At 34.5% G+C, this 17,894-nt stretch overlaps 1 protein-coding gene across 1 annotated transcript in view; it reads right to left on the reverse strand.

Moving 5' to 3' along the window:
* Positions 1 to 17,894, reverse strand: part of GLRA2 (glycine receptor alpha 2) — a 346,612-nt gene that overhangs the window by 130,403 nt on the left and 198,315 nt on the right. The gene's annotated exons all lie outside the window — the stretch shown is intronic.

The raw sequence follows: 17,894 nt of genomic DNA on the forward strand, positions 1-17,894 counted from the left end.
GGAATGGATGGACTTTTCCTTAAAATAGTCAGTAGCATCTACTTAAAACCATCAATAAGCATCATATGTAATGGGGATAAACTGGAACCACTCCCAATAAGATCAGGAGTGAAACAAGGTTGCCCTCTATCACCATTACTATTCAATATTATATTAGAAATGCTAGCTTTGGCAATAAGAATTGAGAAAAAAATTAAAGGAATTAATGTAGGTAATGAGGAAACCAAATTATCACTCTTTGCTGATGATATGATGATATACTTAAGAGAACTCCAGAGATTCTATTAAAAAGCTATTAGAAATAATTCACACCTTTAGTAAAATTGCAGGATATAAAATAAACCCACATAAGTCATCAGCATTCTTACATAACACTAACAAAATCCAACAGTTAGAGTTACAAAGAGAAATTCCATTTAAAGTAACTACCAATAGTATAAAATATTTGGGAATCTATCTGCCAAGGGAAAATCTGGAACTATATGAGCAAAACTACAAAACATTTTCCACGCAAATTAAGTCAGATATAATCAATTGGAAGAATATTAAGTGTTCTTGGAGACGGTGAGTAAATATAATAAAAATGACAATACTACCTAAATTAATCTATTTATTTAGTGCTATACCAATCAGACTCCCAAAAACCAATTTTAGTGACCTAGAAAAAATAAGAACAAAATTCATCTGGAAGAACAAAAGGTTAAGACTTTCAAGGGAACTAATGAAAAAAATCAAATGATAGTGACCTATACTAGATCTAAAATTATATTATAAAGCAACAGTTAACAAATCCATTTGGAAAAAATTGTCTAAGAAATAGACTAGTTGATCTCTGGATTAGGTTAAGTTCAAAGGACAAAATAATCATTAACTTTAATAAGTATTTGCCAAATCCAAATACCCCAGCTTTTGGGATAAGAACTCACTGTTTGACAAAAACTGCTGGGAAAATTGGAAATTAATATGGCAGAAACTAGGCATTGACTTACACTATACACCATACACCAAGATAAGGTCAAAATGGGTTCATGATCTAGTCATAAAGAATGAGATTATAAATAAAATAGAAGAACATAGGCTAGTTTACCTCTCAGACTTGCGGAGGAGGAAGGAATTTGTGACCAAAGAAGAGTTAGAGATTATTATTAACCACAAAATAGAAAAGTTTGATTATATCAAATTGAAAAGTTTTTGTACCAATAAAACTAATGCAGACCAGATTAGAAGGGAAGCAATAAAGTGGAAAAATATTTTTACAATCAAAGGTTCTGATAAAGGCCTCATTTCCAAAATATATAGAGAATTGACTCTAATTTATAAGAAATCAAGCAATTCTCTAATTGATAAATGATCAAGTAATATGAACAGATGATTCTCAAAGAAATTTAAACTATTTTTAGTCATATGAAAAGATGCTCCAAATCATTATTAATCAGAGAAATGCAAATCAAGACAGCTCTGAGCTACCACTACACACCTGTAAGATTGGGTAGGATGACAGAGAAAGCTAATGCGGAATGTTGGAGGGGATGTGGGAAAACTGGGACACTGATACATTGTTGGTGGAATTGTGAATACATCCAGCCATTCTGGGGAGTGATTTGGAACTATGCTCAAAAAGTTATCAAACTCTGTATACCCTTTGATCCAGCAGTGTTACTACTGGGCTTATATCCCAAAAAGATCTTAAAGAAGGGAAAGGGACCTGTATGTGCAAGAATGTTTATGACAGCCCTCTTTGTAGTGGCCAGAAACTGGAAACTGAGTGGATGCCCGTCAATTGGAGAATGACTGAATAAGTTGTGGTATATGAATGTGATAGAATATTATTGTTTTGTAAGAAATGACCAGCAGGATGATTTCAGAAAGGCTTGAGAGACTTACATGAACTGATGCTGAGTGAAATGAGCAGGACCACAGATCATTATATACTTCAACAACAACACTATATGATGATCAATTCTGATGAACTTGGCTCTCTTCAACAATGAGATGAACCTAATCAGTTCCAACTGTTCAGTAATGAATAGTACCAGCCATACCCAGTGAAAGAACTTTGGGAAATGAGTGTGACCCACTACATAGCATTCCCAATCTCTCTATTTTTGTCCGCCTGTTTGATTCACAGGTTAATTGTACATTATTTCAAAGTTCAATTCTTAGGACAAAATAACTGTATGGAAATGTATACATATGTTGTATTTAACATATACTTTAACATATTTAATATATATTGGTCTACCTGCCATCTGGGGGAGGATTTGGGGGAAGGAGGGGAAAAATTGAAACAAAAGATTTTTCAATTGTCAATACTGAAAAATTGCCCATGCATATATCTTATAAATAAAAAGCTATAATAAAAATGATATTATAAGCAAATTAGAAGAATACAGGATAGTTTACCTCTCAAACCTGTGGAGAAGGAAGGAATTTGTGACCAAAGAAAGACTAGAGATCATTATTGATCACAAAATAAATAATTTTGATTAAGTCCAGAAGCTTTTGTACAAACAAAACTAATGCAGACAAAATTAAAAAGAAAGCAATAAACTGAGAAAACATTTTTATAGTCAAGGGTTCTGATAAAGGCATCATTTCTAAAATATGTAGAGAGTTGACTCAAATTTATAAGAACTCAAGCCATTCTCCAATTGATAAATGGTCAAAGGAAATGAACAGACAATTTTCAATTGAAGAAACTGAAACTATTTCTAGTCACATGAAAAGGTGCTCCAAATCACTATTTATCAGAGAAATGCAAATTAAGACAACTCTGAGATGTCACTAGATGTTATGGGCCAGAACTCTGAACTTGAAACAAGGATTCTTACAAGGTGTTAAGTCAGTGGAATTGATACAGATAATGGTTATCTGGTTTAGCATGGTGCTTAATGGTTCTCTACTTCAGTACATGTATTTCATACTTAATATATTTCTACAAATTCACACCTATGATAAAAGAGCATATAAGCTCTGACAAACTCAGCCAGATTCAGATGCAGAGATAAGAGAACTGGAGGCAGGAGCTTAAGCTCTCAGAGAGGGGAGAAAGAGAGAGAGAGAGAGAGAGAGAGAGAGAGAGAGAGAAGAGAGAGAGAGAGAGAGATTCATTTCCACCTTCAGTCAGGTTCCTGGTCACTGGCCAAGCTTCCTGCACTTCTCCACTGAAACCAAGACTTCAGAAGGCCTTTCAGAATGCTAACTGAGCCCCAGGAAGGGAGACAAGACTTTGAAGGAAACAATAAAGATTTTTGGACTTTAACACTTGGCTGTTCTCGTAGTGGTTACTGAACTGAAATGAAGGCTGTTCCAAAGACTCCAAAGATCTCAAGAAAACCCAACTAAGAACATTACAACTACACATCTTTCAGACTGGCTAAGATGACAGGAAAAGATAATGACGAATGTTGGAGGGGATGTGGGAAAACTGGGACACTAATACATTGTTGATGGAGTTGTGAATGGATCCAACCATTCTGGAGAGCAGTTTGGAACTATGTTCAAAAAGTTATCAAGCTTTGCATACCCTTTGACCCAGCAGTGTTTCTACTGGGTTTATATCCCAAAGAGATCTTAAAGGAGGGAAAGGGACCCACATGTGCAAAAATGTTTGTGGCAGCTCTCTTTGTAGTGGCTAGAAACTGGAAACAGAATGGATGCCCATCAATTGGAGAATGGCTGAATAGATTATTATATATTAATGTAATGGGCTGAGGCTTGAGTTGATGCACTGAGGTCCCAAGCACATGAGGCTAAATAGTAATTGGACCATACTCAACTAATATATATGCTTAGAGAAAGAACGGCCCCTCCCACTTTTTGTGCAAGTCCTGATGTGTTGTATAGGAAATAACGATTTTGGTGGGTGGAGTCAGGGGAGTGGAAAGGGAGACGGCAGGCTGGCGTCTTGACACAGCTGCTCGAATAGCTATGGCAAGGGCCCTTCACCTCGCTGGCTTCCTGTCACAGCTGCCCATATTGCTATCACAATCCTTCTTCACCTCTACTGAGGATTCTCTCTACTGAGAATAAAGATTGGAGATTTTTCCCTTAACCTGAATTCCTGACTCCGGCTGATTTTAAATACGCAGTCATCACATATTAATGTTATAAAATATTATTGTTCTGCAAGGAATGACCAACAAGATGATTTCAAAGAGGTCTGGAGAGACTTACATGAACTGATGCTAAGTGAAATGAGCAAAACCAGGAGATAATTATATACTTCAACAACAATATTATATGATGATCAATTCTGATGGATGTGACTCTCTTCAACAATGAAATGATTCAAACCCATTCCTGTTAAACAGTGATAAAGAGAGCCATCTACACCCAGAGAGAGGACTGTGGGAACTGAATGTGGACCACAACATAGTATTTTCATTCTTTCTGTTGTTTGCTTGCATTTTGTTTTCTTTCTGTGTTTTTTCCTTTTTGATCTGATTTTTCTTGTGCAGCAAAATAACTGTATAAATATGTATACATATATTGTATTTAACATATACTTTAACATATTTAACATGCATTGGTCAAACTGCCATCTAGGGAAAGGGGTCCGGGAAGGAGGGGAAAATTTGGAACAGGAGGTTTTCCAATAGTCAATGTTGAAGAATTATCCATGCACAGGTTTTGTAAATAAAAAGCTTTAAGGAAAAAAAAAGCAGTCAAATTGGCTCAATGAAATAAAATAAACATTTCCTCATCCCCCAGATACTTTTATTCTACCCAATAACAGTTTTTGCACCATATTCTTTAAAGACTTCCCATTTTATTGTGTGAGATACATTCTTGATTGCCAGAACATCTCTATTTTTAGGATAAGTCTGTTAGTAGAAACATGTAAAGAAGCTTTCCTATAAATATTTATCACTATTATTTTCAATTATACAATCTTATAAACGATTTCAACATATATATTTAAAGTTGCAAGGAATTACCAGTGATGGCAAGCAGAGGGAAGATGAAGCCATAAGAATCCATAGACAAAATCAAAAAAGGAACTAAGTTTTTGTTTTTGTTTAAAAACAACATTGTGTCAAGAAAGTCTCTCCTCTCCCTTTCATTAAATCTTTCCTCTGGTGCCTCATTTTAGCATGGAAATGATCCTGAGTTCTTCAGATTAAGCTAACATGTCAAAGGTCCTATCAAGTTGGTAAAATTTTGAGTTTGGCCCTAAGAGACAGATTATGTATGTTATCTGCAGACTAGCTGCAGGTAAATAGGTTCTTCTTTGAAAGATGATTATTTTTTTTTAACTATGGCAATGCACAAAGATCATTTATCTATAAAGTCAGAGAGGAGTGTAATGTATATCAGTTGGGAAGGAGCACCCTCACTAATGAAAATACAGATAACTGAAGTATGAATGTAGCATAGAAATAGCAGGTGATTCATGTACTCACATCAAATATTCTATGTTCTAAATGTAAAACAGTATAGGACAATGGTTTCAGGGCAGGAATGAATATACAGATAAATACTTGAATGAACACTGTGGACAGAGATTGTGAATCTCTAGCCAATCTCTGGAAATTGTGGGCAAAAGCCCATATAGTTCTCTGGCTACTCTGTGAAATTAAGAATTGCAAAGGAATATAAGAATCTAGCTCACTGATTTAAAGGGGGGGGGTGAAAAGGTAATAAAAGAAATTTTCATTTCAAACAGTAAAAGTACCATATCGAGTCCACTCAATCCTTTTATACCTTTTAAATTTCTATTGAGATGGATTTATACCACAATTTCTTAATGTATTGAAAGGAATAGCTGCTCTAAAAAATTACTTGTAAAAACAAATGCCAAAGTTCCATTATAAAAGAGGGCTATTTTTTAATTGTATGAATTGGGGGATTTCTGGGTAATGAGACCCAAGTCTCTTTTTTTCTTCACAAGAAGGTTATGGTAGATACATTCAGTTATATTTTCTCCTGATGCCATTTTATTTAATTAACATATCACTAAAGAACAAAAAAAGAATGAGAGGAAAAAGAGATTTTGTACAATTTCTCTCCTCTCCTGATGTAGAATTAAATTTGAATACCAATAAGAAAAATTGATTCTTTTTTTTTAAATATCTGTTACTCTCTTGAGACAGTATCCTATGTACCAAATCATTTTTCTTGCCTCAAGCTGATGTGCCTGTTTAATTAATTAAGAAGCTTGATACAAACAAACATAATTAAAATATAGTTTGAATGAGCTTTCAAAAGAGTTATAAGATATAACGTTTTATCAGAGATCTTTCTGTGGTAATTGTAGATCATTTAGATTTTCTCACCTTTTTACTGATGCTTTTTGTCTTAAAGGTGATTATTAGTACAATAGTCTTGTATTTATCCAATAATTTTGGCATTCCTCTCTTACCAGGTGGTAACACTGTGCAGCAAAGACATGTGTCAGATTCTGGCACATAGAAACAAGACAAATGCTGGCCATTTAGTTGTAAGTATCTTAAGCACAGGGATTATTTTGACTCTTTAAGTTTGTTCCTGATAAATATCAGATAAATATCACAGTGCCTGGCATATCATAAGCATTTGATAAATGTTTGTTAATTTACCTTTTTGTGAAGTGATACCTGGGTTTTCCCATAACAGGAATAGTAATTAACCACTTAAACATTTTAAATTAACCATGTAAAGATGTCTTCTGCAGTGTAAGCCAATGATGTAATAGACTCGAAAATATCAGGAAGAAAACATAATTCTGTATGGTAGAAGAATGAGAGTAAAAAGATTTTTGGATTCATTTGAGCTGATGTAATAACATGGTGTGGTCACATGGGATTCCATCTTTAGATGTAAATTCTTATGGTTCTTTATAGCATCACTCTATTTGAGAGAAAAACAAATATCTGTGCTATTTTTTCAGACAATGTGGTTGGGACATTGCCTCAGGGAGGATAAATTTAGAGGACACTTGAAGTCCCTCGGCAGAACAGAAACAAATTGTCTTGAAACCTAGTTATCAGGAATAATTTATTAAAATAACTTACTTGATGATGTGATTTCAGCAATAGCCCCAAGTATTTTGAGGTCTCCACTTCTATTTCTCATGACCTTCTGCTCCTTTGAAATGAATTAAAGGTATACACCTTTAATTTGTACCAATTGCAAGGATACATGTTGTGTTTCTATCTTATAGTCTCAAAATGATAGTTATCGCTCTGACTGTTTGTCTGGGATTATAGAGATACATACATATGTAGTTATGGTACTAAAGTTTATAGCAGCTCTCTTTGTGGTGACAAAGAACTGGAAATTGAAGGGATGCTCATGAGCTGGGGAAAGACTAAACAAGTTATGGTATATGTTTGTGATGGAATATAAGAAATATGTTTATGCTATAAGAAATTATGAACTCAATTATTTTAGAAAAACATGATAAGACTTGCAGAGAAGAACCAAGAGAACATTGTACACAGTAACAGCAATATTGTTCTAAGAATTATTTTAAATGAATAAGTTATTTTCACTATTATAAAAAACCAAATTAACTATAAAGAATCTATGAAAAAAGGTGATATCTGCATCCAGAGAAGGAATTGATAAATAGAAAATGTATAGAATAATTTTACATATATCTATATTTACTTATATCTAATGGTGGTCATCCCTATGGATCCCTATGGATCAGTGGATGAGGAGAAGGGGAAAGAAAGAAAAAAAAAGAAAAAAATTTTCATGATAACTTTGCTGTTTATTTAAAAGGAATAACAAGTTGTACTGGTAGATTTGTCATTTTCTGTGCAATTATCTTTTTATTATACCTTATTATGGAAATACTTGTTATATGTACATATACATATATGTAAACACATACACACACACACATATATATGTGTGTGTGTGTGTGTATGTGTGTGTGTATGTGTATATAATTTTACTCACACATATAAAAGAACCCAGGAGTTGGAATCATGACAATCTTAGAGCCAGCATTCATTCTAAGTGGGGTGGTACAACCATCAAGTTCAGCTTGGAATTCCCAATGGAATTTTGCAATTGGAAAAGAGATTGTACTCTATATGAACAACAATACATTATGAACCTATTTCCCCTCTCCTCAGAAACTGGGGTGTTGCAAAAATAGGAGGGGGGTTATTCTTTGTTGGAAAAAATTTTATACTTGTGATTATTCTTTTTGAAATATTTACATGTAATACCTAAACTGTTAGTAGCAAAAAGGATCTGGGGTAGAGGGGGAGCTAGAACTACATGCAAAATGCCTAGACAGTTCCAATCCTCTTAAAGGTATCAGAGAACTCCTAGAGGAAATAGTGAAATCTAACACACCTAGACTTCATGTAGTGGGGGGAGGGGGTCAGAATGGCTTTATTATACATATAGAGAGTAATCATTTATGCTTTAATAATTCCGTTTTGTTGATACCATGTGACATAGCACAACAGCAAAAAATATAAGGATGAACACTTCAATGAACACTAACATAAAAACTGTCACAGGGACTGAGCCTATAAGTCTAGTTAGTCACTGAATATTCTAGGAAAAAGCCTAAATACAGTCCTCTGACTATTCTCTGAGTTTAAGAATTTCCATCTTTTAAGATTTTGTCTTTGTGTTCCCAATATTTAACAAAGTATCTGGCACTGACGTGGTACACAACAAATGTTTACTTATTGACTGATTGGTTAATTTTTTTTGAAAAGATATCTTGGGAAAGGATCATAAGGGGTTCAGGACTTTGAAGAAGATATAAGCTTAGGGGTAGGGGAGGAATCAAAATGGGTGACTTTGGAGGAGAGCAGTTAAGATTTGCCTCTCTAACCCAGAATTTTACCCCAGAATGTCAAGATTCAGGGCACAACTCTACTATGTCTAGTGGGAGCTCTGTATTTATACTACGTTATACTACTTTGGGAAAAAGCTATCTACACTTATGGATGTTTCATTGCCTTTTAAAAAGGAGTGGTAGTCATAAAACTATTTTGAGTCTTCCTTCAATAACTAAATTTTTTCTTTCTCAAAATATTCTTCTCAGTCAGGGTTACAAGCCATTTTGAAAGGGAACTTATGTATGAAGAACTCTCTTACTGAGATATTTGACAAAAGTAATAGGCTGTAAAATGTTGCCAGGACAACTGAGCCAAAAGACAGTTGGTTAACTGATTAAACACTGTGTTCAAATTAACTTAAATACATCACACTGATAATAATAACAGCTTATAGTTCCTGTAGTGCTTTCTGATTTACAAAGTACTTTCCTTGTCAATTACATGTTGAGTCAGGAAATGAAAGTATTTTTATTCCTATTTTAAATAAGAGCAAAATCTCAAAGTGACTAGTCAGTCATGGGCTACTTATCTAATTCCTTCCTTATTTGTCCTTAGTTCTTGAAGACCATGACACCAAGGAAGTAATGTCATGAATTGCAAGTGAATTTGATTTCAGTGAGGAAGGGCTGTACGAAGTCACCAGCCTCACTTTCTCCTCCAAAGCCATCTGAGTCCAGTGGTAAGAAAGATATGAGAATGACCGGAGATGGCCCAGAAAACAGTGAGAGATATTGATCTTTTTCCCAATAAAGAAAGTCTCTTGGGAAAGGGGTCCCTTTAAATTTTTTTTTCTTTGTATCTCTAGTGTTTAGCTGAGTGCCTCTCACATTATATGTACTTTGTAATTATAATTGACAGATAAAAGTTCCCTTCCCAACTCTTTTCACAGAGTCAATGGACTAGAGATGCAGAATAAGACATACTTTCAGACATGACTAATGTGTGAATTTGTTTTGCTTGATAATTGTCATGAGAACAGGGCAACTAAATGATACAATGGATGGAATGCTGGTCCTATAGTCAGGAAGCAGCATCTAGTCTCAGATATTCACTAATTGTGACTGGGTAAGTAATTTAACCCTGTCCATCTCATTTTTCCTCATTTATAAAATGACTTTGCTTGTAAGCTAGAAGTGGAACTCAGATTTGAATAAAAACACAGGTGTTTGAATCTGACTTGGAAGTACTTTCTGCCATACAATTTTAAGAAGGGGTTCTTTGATTCTTCTTTAAAAGTAGAATGGAAAATTACTCGTTAATTCTAATCCTCTCACAATATTTATTGAATACCAACTTCTGGCTTTTCTGGCTGAGTGAATGAAAAACCTTAATTAAGGGATTATTATGTCAGGTGTAGTTGTAAACCATGGAGAAAACAAACAGAAGGCACTGTTCTCAAAAACTTACATAGGAAAAAGAGGAGATATGCATTTTGGTTGAGTATGTAACTAAATATTACAGGAAAAATCAGATTGTTAGTTTCCATAAGGAATGTTTTTTTTTTTTGTTTTTATGTGTGAGCATGTTTGTGTCTGTGTTTGAGGTGGAGCAGGCACAGTCTGTCAGTCCCATGAATGAGAGCAGAACATGGCCAGCATGAAAGTAGTCAGACCTAAGGCTGTCTAGATAGTGAGGAAACAGCAATGCTTCATTTCATAATTTTTTAAAATATTATTTTATATTTTTGGATTGTAATTTTGGATTTGATGCTGCTAGTTAAGCATTTTTTCTATATGCATTCTTTTTCTTTGACTTGAAATATACTTTATTACCCTAGTTACGTTCCCACTCTCCAATCATTCTTTCTCTGGATTCTTTTCTTTTCCCTCTCCTCCTTGTTCATCTTTCTTTCTCTCTCTCCCTTCCCCCCCCTTTTTCCTCCCCTCTCTCTCCTTCTTCCCTTTCTTTCCTTCTCCTTCTCCTTCTCCCTCTCCCTCCCTCTCTCTCCTTCTTTTCCCTTTCCCTCTCTTTCCCTTTCTGTCCCTGTTCCTCTTCCTCTTCCCTTCTCCCTCTTCTTTTCTCCCTCTCCTCCCTTTCTCTTTCTGCCTTTCTTCCTCTTCCTCTTCTTTCCTCTCCACCTCTCCCTCATTTTCTTTCTCTTTCATTTTATCTCTACCTCATGTAATTTTTCCTTGTTCCTCTATTTTATAATGTGAATATTTCTGTATCTAAACTATGTGTCCACCTAGAACTTATCTTGGTGTTCATCAATCAATTTTCAGATTGTTATTGTTAATATTGTTAATAACCCCATATTATTTCTCACACCAATCCAGTGACATCCTAGAGCTAAATAATACTACTTTTGTCGAGAGTAGATTGTTAATTTTTTGGTGGCTGTTTACCCCCAAAGAAACCATCAAATAGTAGAAATGAAGGCTGATTTAAGAAAGAAAATGTTAATAATGCAGATTAAACTTTTTTATTAAAGCTTTTTATTTTCAAAGCATATGCACAGATAATTTTCAACATTAACCCTTGCAAAACTTTGTGTCCCAAGTTTTTTCTCTTCCTTTCCCCATCCTCTGTCCTAGATGGCAAGGAATCCAATATATATTAAACATCCATACATATTCCCATAATTATCATGTTGCAAAATAAAAATCAGATCAAAAAGGAAAAAAACATGAAAGAAAACAAAATGCAAGCAAACAACAACAAAAAAGTAAAAAATAGTATGTTGTGATCCACACTCAGTCCTCACAATCCTCTCACTGGGTGCAGATGGCTCTCTTCATAACAAGACCATTGGAACTGGCCTAAATCACCTCACTGTTGAAAAGAGCCACATCTGTCAGAATTGATCATAGTATAATCTTGCTGTTGCTGTGTACAATGATTTTCTGGTTCTACTCATTTCTCTTAGCATTAGCTCATGTAAGTCTCTTCAGACTTCTCTGAAATAATTCTGCTGATCATTTTTTTAACAGAATAATAATATTCCATTATATTCATATACCATAACTTATCCAGCCATTCTCCAGCTGATAGACATCCATTCAATTTCCAAACATTTTTGCATATGTGAGTCATTTTCTCTTTTTTATGGTCTCCTTGGGATACAGACCCAGTAGATACACTATGGGATAAAAGAGTATGTACAATTTGATAGTCCTTTGGGCATAGTTCCAGATTGCTCCCCAGAATGATTGGATCAGTCCACCAACAATGCATTATTGTCCTAATTTTCCTGCATCCCTTCCAATATTCATCATTTTCTTTTCCTGTCATCTTAGCTAAGCAAATAAATCTTTAAAAAGTATCATGCATGGAAGTGGATCTCTTCGATAAAGAGAGCCTTAATTGATCAAAGATGGACAGAAGCAGCTACACCCAGAGAAAGAACACTGGGAAATGAATATAAACTGCTTGCATTTTTGTTTTTCTTCCCGGGTTATTTATACCTTCTGAATTCAATTCTCCCTGTGCAATAAGAAAACTGTTCGGTTCTGCACACATATATTGTATACTGTAACCCATTCAACATGTAAAGGACTGCTTGCCACCTGGGGGAAGGGGTGGAGGGAGGGAGGGGAAAAATCGGAACAGAAGTGAATTCAAGGGATAATGCTGTAAAAAAATTACCCTGGCATGCGTTCTATCAATAAAAAGTTATTTAAAAAAATAAAATAAAAAAATAAAAAGTATCATGCACACTTTTATTTTCCAGAGAACTGATTGTTAAAAATTTACCAACACACTCTGCATCTATCCTTTCTTCTTTTCCCCTATGTCATTATCTTCATCCCCTGTGTTATGGCTCAGCCTGTCTCATGCCAATTCTTGGCTAGTTTATATGTGATATTGGTTCTCAAAGAGCATTTAAACAGTTAGCAATAGGAGACTTATTTATCCATAGAAGTTGAAAGGCAATCAACAATATGGTTTTAGATGGGAATAGGGGCAAAAAGAGAGAATTCCCATAAGGAAAATATTACAGTAATCAGGTATTCAGTAGTTAGGATGTGGAAAGAACAATATCCTAAGCCCTTCCCAATACAAGTTAGGTTAATTTTTTTTAATTTAAATTTTATTTTATTTAATAATAACTTTGTATTGACAGAATCCATGCCAGGATAATGTTTTTTACAACATTATCCCTTGTACTCGCTTATGTTTCATTTTTTCCCCTCCCTCCCTCCACCCCCCCCCAAGATGGCAAGCAGTCCTATATATGTTAAATATGTTGCAGTATATCCTAGATACAATACATATTTGCAGAACCGAACAGTTCTCCCACTGCACAGGGAGAACTAGATTCAGAAGGTAAAAATAACTCGGGAAGAAAATCAAAAATGCAAATAGTTCACATTCATTTCCCAGTGTTCCTTCTTTGGTGTAGCTGTTTCTGTCCATCATTTATCCACTGAAACTCAGTTAGGTCTCTTTGTCATAGAAATCCACTTCCATCAGAATACATCCTCATACAATATCGTTGTTGAAGTGTATAATGATCTCCTGGTTCTGCTCATCTCACTTAGCATCAGTCCATGTAGGTCTCTCCAAGCTTCTCTGTATTCATCCTGCTGGTCATTCCTTACAGAGCAATAATATTCCATAACATTCATATACCACAGTTTACCCAGCCATTCTCCAATTGATGGGCATCCATTCATTTTCCAGTTTCTAGCCACTACAAACAGGGCTGCTACAAACATTTTGGCACATACAGGTCCCTTTCCCTTTTTTAGTATCTCTTTGGGGTATAAGCCCAATAGAAACACTGCTGGATCAAAGGGTATGCACAGTTTGATAACTTTTTGGGCATAATTCCAGATTGCTCTCCAGAATGGCTGGATTCGTTCACAACTCCACCAACAATGCATCAGTGTCCCCGTTTTCCCGCATCCCCTCCAACATTCATCATTATTTTTTCCTGTCATCTTAGCCAATCTGACAGGTGTGTAGTGGTATTTCAGAGTTGTCTTAATTTGCATTTCTCTGATCAATAGTGATTTGGAACACTCTTTCATGTGAGTGGTAATAGTTTCAATTTCTTCATCTGAAAATTGTCTGTTCATATCCTTTGACCATTTATCAATTGGAGAATGGCTTGATTTTTTTATAAATTTGAGTCAGTTCTCTATATATTTTGGAAATGAGGCCTTTATCAGAACCTTTAATTGTAAAGATGTTTTCCCAGTTTGTTGCTTCCCTACTAATCTTGTTTGCATTCGTTCTGTTTGTACAAAGGCTTTTTAATTTGATATAATTAAAATTTTCTATTTTGTGATCGGTAATGGTCTCTAGTTCATCTTTGGTCACAAATTTCTTTCTCCTCCACAAGTCTGAGAGATAAACTATCCTATGTTCCTCTAATTTATTTATAATCTCGTTCTTTATGCCTAGGTCATGGACCCATTTTGATCTTATCTTGGTATATGGTGTTAAGTGTGGGTCCTTGAAGTTAGGTTAATTTTGAATTGATTAAGCTTAGTAAAGTTCTCATCACAATCTACCAGTCAAGCAAATATTAGAGAGATTCTCCAATTTCTTGTAGCTGCTTTATACTCAGATAATGAAAAATCGACCCTTTAGTCCCCTTAACTAATCAAGTCTCAAGAAATGTCTTTCTAAGAAAAAAATGAGGAACCAGTGCATGGAGAGGAAGGAGTAAGATGTTTATTCCTAGTGTACCCTACCATCCACCCACAGTATTGCAAGTTCCTCTTATAGATCTTTCCTCTTTCCCCCTCCCCACTTCAAAATAACTATTCTTACCACTCTCAGGCAATTCTTCCTTATACATAAATTATTTATGTCATTCCTCTGCTCAGAAATCTTCAGTGGCTCTCTATTGCTGACTCATCAAAGTTTACACTTTACTTGGCATTTCAAGATCCTCCATCACCTAACATTTCCCTGTTTTTAACTTCATTTCATACTACAGTTATACCATACTGCCTTATAGCAGATAGCCACCATCTATTCCATCTCTCATTAAGATCAGTCCCATCCTTAATCTATTCTTCTTCATACTTTTGCATGGATTTAATAAAAAGCTCTTGGGTCCCATTATGCCCTTTTCAACAGCTGTGCACATTAAGATCTATAGGGCCAAATTGAAGAGGAGTGTTGACCTATTTTGCTTGATTTACTCAAGTTATTGTAGTCATAAAAACTCAGCCTGAAGGTGACTGTTCTCTTCCAGAGAGTCTAGAGATGAATGGTAGGAAAGGAAAGTTGAAAAAGGAAGAAAACTGTCACTTTGAATGTTCACAGCCATGGAAAAACAGGGTTCGCCCTAAGCAAAACAGTGAAACATCTGAAGTATATTTTCTGTACCTTGCTTCTCCTTTTGGATCCTACTTATCCCCTTTTTCCTTCCTGAGCCAGGGATCAACTTATTACTGCCATGTTCTCATAAACTACTCAATGCTCATCACTATCTATCTACGTAAATTTAAAGGTATCTGACTTGTAACATCCTTTGTCACAAAAGAAACGACAAGTTATTTTGATTCACTGATCATTTAATTTTAAGAGAAGACAAACATTATTCCAAGAAGCATTGTGCTAATGATTGAGTTAGATTTCAAAGTTTCGATAATATTAGATTCCTGTCCTCACCTGGGTAATTGTGTTAAAAGAAAAAGACAAACATATTTCCACATTGATTATGTTGTGAAAGAAGAAACAGAACAACAAAAAACCACACTCACACATTCAAAAGCAAACAAATAAAGAAACAAAATCCAAAGACAGTGAAAATAGCATGCCTTGATCTGCATTTGGACTCCATAGTTCTTTCCCTGAATGTGAAGAGCATTTCCCATCATGTAATTATCTTGTATTGCTGAGAAGAGCTGTCAGTCATAGTTGATCTTCACACTGTATACAATCTTCTGGCTCTGCTTAGTTCACTTAAGTATCAGTTCATGTAAGTCTTTTCTGAAATTCAGCTTATAGTATTCTCTTCTAATCATATACTACAATTTGTTCACCTATTCCTCAATTGATAGAAATCCCTTCAATTTCCAATTCTTTGTCACCACAAAAAGAGGTGCTATAAGTGTTTCTGTTTTGTTTTATTTTGTTTTTTTACTGCATAGATCATTTCTCCTTTTTTTTTTCAAACTTTTTGGGATACAGACCTAGGGCTTATATTACTGGTCAAAGAGTAGTTTGATTGTCCTTTGGTCATAGTTCCAAATTGCTCTTATTTTTTAGTCAAATTATTAAAAAAATAGAAATTATTTTGTTGTGTGGAATACCAGTCAAGCTGCATGACAAAAACAGGGCACTTCTGTTGATTTAAAATATTCTTTGAAGTTAGTTTCAAGGAAGCATAATAATAAAATGATATCTTACTTTGTGGGATACACTTTAAAAGGATTTATTTTAATACTGGTCATTTTGCACTTGTTTATAAGTATCTAATTTATGATCTTGCAGAGGATAAAGACCAACAATAGAGCTCATAATCCTCTTTCCATATTGCATCTCTATTTGTGGTAGCTTAAAAATGAACATAATCTTGTTCCTAGAGAGAAGCTGGAATCCAACAGAAATGCTGCTTATACCTAGAGTACTAAGACAAACAGGAGAAGAGGAAGAATGTGAAGGACAATGGGAGAATTCTGAGTGATTGTATCTTTCATTTTTCATGCAATAAATGAAAAAGCATTTTTTTTAGTTTTGTCTTTGAGAAATAATGAAGCAGAAGATGATGATGGAAAATGTACCTTTTAAAGAACTAACATGTTCTGTTCACTCACATGTATTTATATATATATATATATATATATATATATCATATATGTATATGTGTGTATATATATATATACATATATATATATATATATGTATATATATATATTAGTATCTATCACAATGCTTTGTTGAAAGGTAGCAAAACTATACAGATTTAGGCTCCCAACACCATAGATAATGATAAATTGCTGTGTCTATTTGTGCAGGTAGGAAAAAATGGATGATAAAATGATAATCTACGTACTTTACTGACATGAGTTTGACTATATAGTGACCAGAACTGCCATAACCACTATTAAGGGATTTAGAATAGAGATAGCTCAAGAGATCCTCTAGTTAAACTGACTCAATTTACAGACAAGGGAAATGAAACTTGGAAATTGATTAATGAAAAATATTCATTAAGAGTTGACCATGCACTAAGCACTATGCTTAGTCCTTGAGATACACACAGAGAAAGGGATGCTCTCAAGGAGCTCACATTCTAATTACAGGATATAACATATAAAAGACAATTCAGTTGCAAGGTACGTGGTAAAGCGAGGAAGGCTTAAGAACACAGTATTGGGGTGGATGGCAAGGCTCAAGACTTCTTAGGTTAAGACAGTCGGTCAGATGGCAGCACCAAAAATCTGAAGGGTATAAAGGAAGAGCAGCTGGCAAGGTTTGGTAGCTCTTTGTCACTGGAAAAAATAATTGGTGATTTCCATCTCATCTAAACTATATGAGCACCTGAAGCTTCCTAGATGAGTTATAAGCAGCTGAAAACCAGGATGGAGATAAGGGAGAGGAGAGGGATAAAGATATATTTGCAGACATTTGTGAAATATACATATATTTTCATATATTTGTTGTTCAGTCATGTCAATTCTATCTGAAGTATTGGAGTGGTTTGTCATTTCCTTCTCCAACTCATTCTAAGATGAGGAAATTGAGGCAAAAAGGATTAAGTGACTTGCCCAGATTCACATAGCTAATAAGTATCTGATATCATATTCAAACTCTGGAAGATATCTTCCTGACTTTAGGCCCAACACTTTATTCACTGAACCATGTGGCTGACCCATTAGAATATATGGGATGTCCCAAAAAGTCTTAGTGCCATTTTAAACTTTAATGACTTTAGAAGCAAAAATGCTAAAAACTTACAAAAATAATTGAAAGTTCAATTATGTAATAATTTCTTTTATATATTTATGTTTGTGGACTTTTCAATATCATATTTTAAATTTAATTTGTGTCAGGGTTTCTAATTGAAAATGAGATTCTTTCAGTCATTGAGCAACAACCATTTTTTAACAAAATTCAAAAATCACCTATGGTGCATAATGAACTATTTTGAATTAAAAAATAATATTTTAAACATTTAAATAATTAACTTTTAAA

This window comes from Antechinus flavipes, chromosome 3 (assembly GCF_016432865.1).
Source record: "Antechinus flavipes isolate AdamAnt ecotype Samford, QLD, Australia chromosome 3, AdamAnt_v2, whole genome shotgun sequence".
Taxonomy (NCBI): Eukaryota; Metazoa; Chordata; class Mammalia; order Dasyuromorphia; family Dasyuridae; genus Antechinus; species Antechinus flavipes.